The sequence below is a fragment of the Schistocerca gregaria genome, chromosome 3 (assembly GCF_023897955.1).
Source record: "Schistocerca gregaria isolate iqSchGreg1 chromosome 3, iqSchGreg1.2, whole genome shotgun sequence".
In the NCBI taxonomy this organism is placed as follows: domain Eukaryota; kingdom Metazoa; phylum Arthropoda; class Insecta; order Orthoptera; family Acrididae; genus Schistocerca; species Schistocerca gregaria.
In genome coordinates this window covers 656,562,487-656,570,895 of record NC_064922.1, presented here as the reverse complement: position 1 = coordinate 656,570,895, position 8,409 = coordinate 656,562,487, and positions in this window count along the sequence as shown.

Here is an 8,409-nt window from a genome sequence, read left to right as displayed (position 1 = left end):
GACTTTACAACTTTGGAATGATACAGGAATTTGTTGAAATAGCGTACCGAATCGGAAGATGTCTTATTTTGTAGAAAACAACCACAAGTTTCATGTAAAAATGTCAAGTGTCACTTTTTTTCGATGTGAGTACCACTTGCGATGCGGGAAACATCCCACCGGAAGTCAGTTTCTTCCCAAACTCGTTGCAACAAATCGAGCGTAAATTGTGCATCGACAGCGTAGACTCGATTTTTCAGGTCGACTTAATTGTTTGGTAGGGGAGATGTCTTTAATGATGCCCCAGAGAAAGAAATCCAGTTTTGTCAATTGTGGTAAGGGGGGTGGCCAAGCGATTGACATTTCACGACCAATCCATCGACCTGCGAAGCGATTATCGAGGAAACTTTCAACTTCCGTGAGGAAATGAGGTGATGCACGGTCTTGCTGGTAATGAACCATCCGATCGCGGTAATCTTCACGGATCTGTGGAATTAAAAAGTTTTCGAGCATATCCGTGATACACAACACACAGCGAGCACGCCTCACACCAGTGACAGTGGCTGGCGCTCCACGAGGCGGAGTGGGGTACTGATTCACTCCATGAATCAAACTTGAGGCTGTTTGCAACAAAATGACACGTCTACCGATTCCGTAAGTTCTCTCAATAAATTTCTAAATCATTGCAAAGTTGTAAAGTTCGTTTTGACTCATCCAGTAGTTGGACTCAACTAGAAATTATCTCTACGAAAGTAAATACAGGTTAGTAACAATATGTCACTGTAAAATCTACTTTACATAAAATAGCAAAATACAAAAAAAACAAAAACAATGTCCATACATTTCAGATTGGTCAGTGTACATCATTATCTACCTCATTCACCGAACTACTTATTTTTCATTTGAAGGCAAGAAGTGCAGATTTTCCTTGAACACTGCGCACAAACAGGCTCTTAGCTGTCTTCCTGCACTGGAGGAAAAGATGATAGTATTTTCTTTTCTCCAGTTCATCATCTGTCAGACTGGTTGCATCAGGAATCTCAATTTTTAGTATTTTACGTATCCAAGATTTGGCATCATTATTCACTGAAGGGTTTGCTAGTATTGCTCTCATGTGTGATTCCGTAAGAATCACAAGTATCTCAAAAAAAATTGATCCTTTGTTCCATTGCGTCAGTCACAAAAACTTTTATGAACTACGTAGCTGTTTACCATGACAACGTTTAGTATCCACCAATTACATAAAGAGGCCATCTCTCATTCGTTCGTTCTGCTGACCAGATTGCACATTTGTGATCCAACGTGTCAACGCCTCCTTTGGTAGCATTTTACAGTTGGCTGATTTCAGATTTTCCGTTCCCATCAGTTCCTTCAGTGTGGTGCATAGAGGATACACTGTTCAACCTAGTTGCTTTTCACTTTTGAAGAGAATAGGTACTTTTACCATCAAGAAAAAATCGCTAATGTAATGATCAAGGCGTCGTTTTTTGATGGTGGTGAACTAGACTAGATTTCTGCAGTTGGTGCACCGTTGTCCTGTCTTGCAGCAGGATCATCTAACGGAACTGATTTTTTTTATCTACAAAGCGGGGAAAAGAAATGGCAGCTCGAAAAACAGGACGCCTTTTACACCTGGCGGAAAAGAGAGAGAGAGAGAGAGAGAGAGAGAGAGAGAGAGAGAGAGTTTCAGTAGCCCAATGAACGAATCCAGTTCGTCCTTTGTTGTATCGTTGAAGTCCTTTATCTTGGATGAACTAACGTGTGACTGGATCTGATTCATGTTTAGTGAAGTGAATCGCCAAATCTGTTCCATTATCTCTTCATCAATTAATTGTTTCCACACGTCCAATGCAAAAGGTTCATTGCCCAAGCACTTATTAAGACCTGGTCACTTCCATTTCAAAATATTGTGAATGGGAGGTTTCCCTCTCCATTCTGGCTTTGTGGCGTTCCATTCCATTCCACTTTTAGCTACACAGATTTTGTCGTGAACCACATTACTGTCAGTAGCTACTTCCTCGTCCGACTCCTCTTCGTCTTCGTCATAAGATGTGTCTGTTTCAGCATAACTACAATCTGGGGAATAATTTGAGTCTTCATGTGTGCCATCCATGTCTGAATCTAACAATGCCATTGTATCAGGAGGACATAATGGTGACTGTTTATTTTCGTCGTCATCTTCATGAAGCATACTCATATCAGTGTTATTGTCATTCAGGGGTGCAGTAAGCATTGCCAAAATGCGGTCGCCAAAATTTAGTCATCATCTAGAAGTATTTTCCTCTTTGGACAGTTTTTAGATGTGCTTCACGAAGTACAAAAACAGTCTCTCACAACACGTGCAAATTTGTTAGGTGACGCTTATGCCAAAATAGCCGAGGTGACATGTGGATGGAAATAGCTCATAGTATTAAAGTAGAAACAAAGTTTTAGCTTACGCTGAAACAGCTGAGGCCGCAACCAGTACACCAGCTAGTCATCTGGTTCAAATGGCTCTATGCACTACGGGATTTAACATCTGAGGTCATCAGTCCCCTACTTAAACCTAACTAACATAAAGACATGACACACATCCATGCCCGAGGAAGGATTCGAACCTGCGACCGTAGCGCGTGGTTCCGGACTGAAGCTCCTAGAACCGCTCGGTCACACCGGCCGGCTATAAAGTAACACAGTAGTGTACAGGAAGTTGTGACGGACAATTCGATACCCGACGCCTGTGTTCTATCAAGTCGGGAAATTACATTAGATAATTAGAATTATATATTAATACCTTCAGATGCTAACGGGCGTTGATATATATCAACGGGGACAGGTGAAAATGTGTGCCCCGACCGGGACTCGAACCTGGGATATCCTGCTTACATGGTAGACGCTGTATGCATCTGAGCCACCGACGGCACAGAGGATAGTGCGACTGCTGGGACTATCTCGCGCACGCCTCCCGCGAGACCCACATTCTCACCTTATAGTCCACATACTACATTCGTAGTTTCCCACCCCAACACACTCATTACTCGTGGAAGACTTTCTTACCAAGTCCTGTAAGAGTTCGGGAAACATGTGTGCAACCGCACAGAAGAAGAAGGTCATGGCCCGTATTGCCAGAACTATGTACCTCTATGGGTATGGTGTCAGTTCTTTCGGACACCATATCCATAGGCCTACAAGAAAGTACCTAAGCTACAGCGCATGCGTGTCCCGCGCTCTGTTCTTTCAAACTATTTGTCTTATGGAAAAAATGCACAGGACCTTTTTAATATGGAATTTAATGCAGTTTAATTTTGTACTCGATACGCTCTTGCTGAAGGAAAAAGATTTTCGTGTTATTTAAGAAGAACGTACAAAAGTGTTCTCTCTGTGAAACTATTCTGAACCTATAAGACCTTATGGAAGTTTTCTGTTCAGAATCAACTAATATTATCACCCCTGAAAGCATGAAATGTATTCACAGTTGCGAATACGAACAACCATCAACTGTATAAGGGAATGACAAGAATGGAAATCTGTGCGGGACTGGGACCCGAGACCAGAATTTTCGTTGTACACCGGCGGTCGCCGTAACAGCTTTGGTTATCAGTGCACCACTCACTTCCAGACCCAGACTTCAATATGTCGTCGCTCCTGTATGACAACCTTTACTCGTACACACATTATGTAATTCCTGTACAAGGGAGGGCTTCATAACTGAAACTCGCTGCCCCGTTTGGCATCGTCTAAAGAATTCATATTGTGAACAGAGACTGAAATAAAAAAGCGTTAAACGATTGTATTCTTAAGAAGAACGATGCTGTGTTCCTTCGCACATGCGTGAACGAGCCGGCCGCGGTGGTTTCGCGGTTCTAGGCGCGCAGTCCGGAACCGTGCGACTGCTACGGTCGCAGGTTCGAATCCTGCCTCGGGCATGGATGTGTGTGATGTGCTTAGGTTGGTTAGGTTTAAGTAGTTCTAAGTTCTAGGGGACTGATGACCGCAGCGGTTGAGTCCCATAGTGCCCAGAGCCATTTTTTTTTTTTTTTTTGCGTGAACGAAAACAAATTTCGCTAATTATAAATAAAAATCGCAAACGTTGGGAATTTAGTAATTTTACAGGCCCATATCTCTCCGATTAGTGAAGAATATTTAAAATGATTGAGCCAAATTTTTATACAGAAAATTTTAGAGAAAAGAGATATTGTGACTTTCGGACTCGACGGATCGTAAACAGTATTGCAGTTAAGCGTGATCTCTGGGTCGGTATAGCAACGGGATGGTCAGGAATTCCGTTGCGACAGATTTCTGAATTGGTTTGTAAAAATAATATTATTTACCTGGTACATTGCGAGACTATATTCTTAGTCAGAACGCAAAAGCGTACAAGAACCTGTCAGTATTCAATTATCTTGCATATATGTGAAATATATAAAAACAATTCTTCGGCGATAATTTTCGATTTAAGGAAGTATAGGTGCGTCGCCTTAGATATATACTGCTAGCTAAATAACGAGGCTGTCCCACGTTAAGATGGCCGAGCTACTAAATGCTACTTTGTATTAATTTTCAGCTTCCAGTTGCATAAGCAAAGAAACCTTAGCTAGGTTTCGGCTACAATAATTTAGCCTTCTTCAGAAATATCACGACTCAGCGCCGGCGGCCCACTTGTTCTGCCCGTTGGTGTGACCTAACGACAAAACGTTAGTAGATGTGACGCAGTCTTATGACTATGCACTTTAGTACTAATATTTTAATTTTGACAATGCCAATATCTGGTATGTGTTAATTTAATTTTATATTGTGACATTTCTGAAGAAGGCTACATTATTATAGCGGAAACATAGGTAAAGTTTCTTTGCTTATGCAACTGAAGGCTGAAATTTAATATAATTACATCTTACAGTTGCTGACTCTGCTGCACCATGCTAAAAATATTCAAAGGCTACTTTCCCAAAATGTATGCAGTGCTTTATGTAATGACAGGATAGGATAAAACCGTCTGTCAGATGGGGAGTTGCCGTGCGACTACTACGGTCGCAGGTTCGAATCCTGCCTCGGGCATGGATGTGTGTGATGTCCTTAGGTTAGTTAGGTTTAAGTAGTTCTAGGGGACTAATGACCACAGCAGTTGAGTCCCATAGTGCTCAGAGCCATTTGAACCATTTTTAGATGGGGATGTTCAGGACGCAGACATCTTTGGTGCATTTCAAGGTGCTTGTATCGACATCAGATGTCACATCTTTCCTTTCATTCAGTAATCACTGATAAGAAGAAAGTTATTACGTAAGTTCAGAATCACATAGTGCCGTTATCTACAGCTTATACATACACTGGAGATACGCCGCCTCGAGATCGGAAGACGACAATGGCGGAACATACTGACTGAAACCTTGGAGAGTAGTAATGGGTTTCCTAAAGTCCGTAGACTGTGCTGCGATGAACGCTGTTATCTTTCTTCGCGTAATCCGACAAGGTAGAAATGGCTCTAAGCTCTATGGGACTTAACATCTGAGATCATCAGTCTGCTAGACTTAGAACTACTTAAACCTAACCAACCTAAGGACAGCACACACATCCATGCCCGAGGCACGATTCGAACTTGCGACCGTAGCAGCAGCGCGGTTCTTGACTGAAGCGCCTAGAACCGCTCGGTCAAAACGGCCGGCAATCCGACAAGGAATTGTAATGCGTGCTCCTCTTCGTTTTGCACTTTTTTTACATAAGTTACATCAGAACCATTTTTTTATGTTTGTGATAACTGGAAAATAATATCCGAATTTAACTTCCACAGAAAACGTTGCGTATATGCAAAGATCATTCATTTTCAGCTGCCACAGAAAATGCTTAGCGAACAGACGACCTAGAGTGTAATTTTCCTTGATTGTTCTTCTACACAGCCAGTTTCCAGTTATACAACTATGAGACGCTACAGCGAAAGATGTAGCAGGTGCGCATGACAGCATCAAACCAGTCGGAAGACGGGTGACGCAGGAAAAAAAAAAAAAAGGATGAAAGTATATTTCTGTGAACTAGCTTATGATGTATTTTCACGCAGTGGATCTAGCAGTCATTATTATAGCACTGTGGCCACTTGATATTCCTTTTGGCACACCGAAGATTACTCTGTGGTAAAACAGAAAGTGGTGTACGCTATCTAGCTAGCTATTTGTTCAATAAATTTCATAAACGACAATCAGACCAGTCAAAATTGTGTGACAGACCAGGATTCGAACTCCTTACCTCATGTAAGGGTTCGCAAGCAGCCCCCACTGCTTCAGTCCCCTTCCCCTGCGCTGGAAAGGTCGTGAGCGTTAGTCATCTGAGAGATTTGACGTCTTGATTTAAGTGAAGAAAGCCTGTAAGGCGATAAAGACGTCATTATAAGTACCTCACTGTATTTGAACGATGTCGTGTGATTTAAGTGAAGAAAGCCTGTAAGGCGATAAAGACGTCATTATAAGTACCTCACTGTATTTGAACGATGTCGTGTAAGAGGCTGGATGTTCCTTCTATGATACTGCAGAAACACGTGGCAAGAATGTAGCCATTGTACACGATTGCTGGCAGCGGTGGTCAGGAGAATGTACGATAGCAATAAGACCGTTCTCAGAATGGTCACGTGGCTCTATCGAGAGGGAAGACCATCATGTTCGGCGTGTGGCTCTGGCGCATCACACTGGATCTGCAGCAGCAGTTGGCACCGCAGTGACACAACGAACTGTTACACAATTGGTTACTTTAAAGACAGCTCCGAGCCAGATGCCCTGTAGCGCGCATTCCACTGACATAAACCACCGCCATTTGCTACTTCAGTGGTGTCAAAGGAGAGCTCGCTGGAGGGCATGGTGTAGGTCTGTTGTGTTTTCTGATGAAAGGTGGTCCTGCTCGGTGCCAGTGATGGCCCTGTGTTGGTTAAGAGGAGGCCAACTGAGGGCCGGCAAGCAGCCCGTCTTTGTGCTACACCTACTGGACCAATGCCTCGATTTATGCTCTGTGGTGCGTTTCGTCTGACAGCAGGGGCACTCTTCTGGTTACCCTATGCACCCTGCCCGCAAATCTCTAAGTCGTTCTGGTGATATGACCTGTTGTGTTGCCATTCATGAACAACATTCCATGGGATGTTTTCCAACAAGACAACACTCGCCCACACACTGCTGTTGTGACCCAAGATGATGTACAGAGTATCGACGTGTTGCCTTGGTTAGTTAGTTAGTTACGTGTTCCATTTATCAGCAGCACGGAAAAACCGTTATGATGTGGAACGTGTCAAATGCACAAGAAATGCGCACAGGAAACAAGTTTTTTTGTTTTTCTTTTTACATTATAGTGTTATACCTAAATATTTCTATTATCTATCCCATTCCCTTAAATGGCACAAAATGCATATATATTATATCTCCAGATTTATTTACTCGTATTCAAGAATTCATCTATGGTGAAGGAGTTGTCAAGCAGGTATGATTTCACTGCAGTCTGTCAGACATTTTATTTCATCTGGTAATTTATCAAAAAGTTTTACAGCAGCATCTTTTACCCCTTTCTGTGCCAAAGATAGATTAAAAATGGTTCAAATGGCTCTGAGCACTATGTGCCTTAACATCTGAGGTCATCAGTCCCCTAGAACTTAGAACTACTTAAACCGAACTAACCTAAGGACATCACACACATTCATGCCCAAGGCAGGATTCGAAACTATGACAGTAGCGGTCACGCGGTTCCAGACTGAAGCGCCTAAAACCGCACAGCCAAGATAGGTTAAGTAAAGGATAGCGCAGGTCTTTCTTTCTTCAGGTATTCTAATCATGAATGTCGCTCTTGATTTTAAACTGTTCCATGTCGTTGAGAAAAGATTTCATTACTGAGTATATTTACTGTGAAGCAGTTGTAAGAATTCCTAACCTTTTAAACAGAAGCCAACAAAATGTGCGACTATGAACCCCACACATTATTCTAACTACTTTCTTTCGAGCAGTGAATACCTTTTGCCTAAGTGTTGAGTTGCCCCAGAATATTATTCCACATGACATCAGAGAGTGGAAGTATGCAAAGTATGTTAGTCTACTAATTTCTACATCCTCAAAATTGGCAATTATTCTGATTTCAAAAGTTTCTGAACCTAGTCGCTTTAGGAGATCCAAAATATGACTTTTCCAATTAAGATTCTCATCTATATGTACACCCAAAAACTTAGTATGCTCTACCCTGGCTACTGACTTTTGATGTGTTATGTTTACTGAAGGATTTATATTGGGTGATCAAAAAGTGAGTATAAATTTTAAAACTTAATAAATCACGGAATAATGTAGATACATAGGTAAAAATTGACACACATGCTTGGAATGACATGGGATTTTATTAGAACCAAAATGCAGGATAGTGCTTCACCTCATATTGCTAGACGCTTGAAAGATATCTTGCGCGCGTCGTTTGGTGAGATCGAGTGCTCAGCAGCCACTT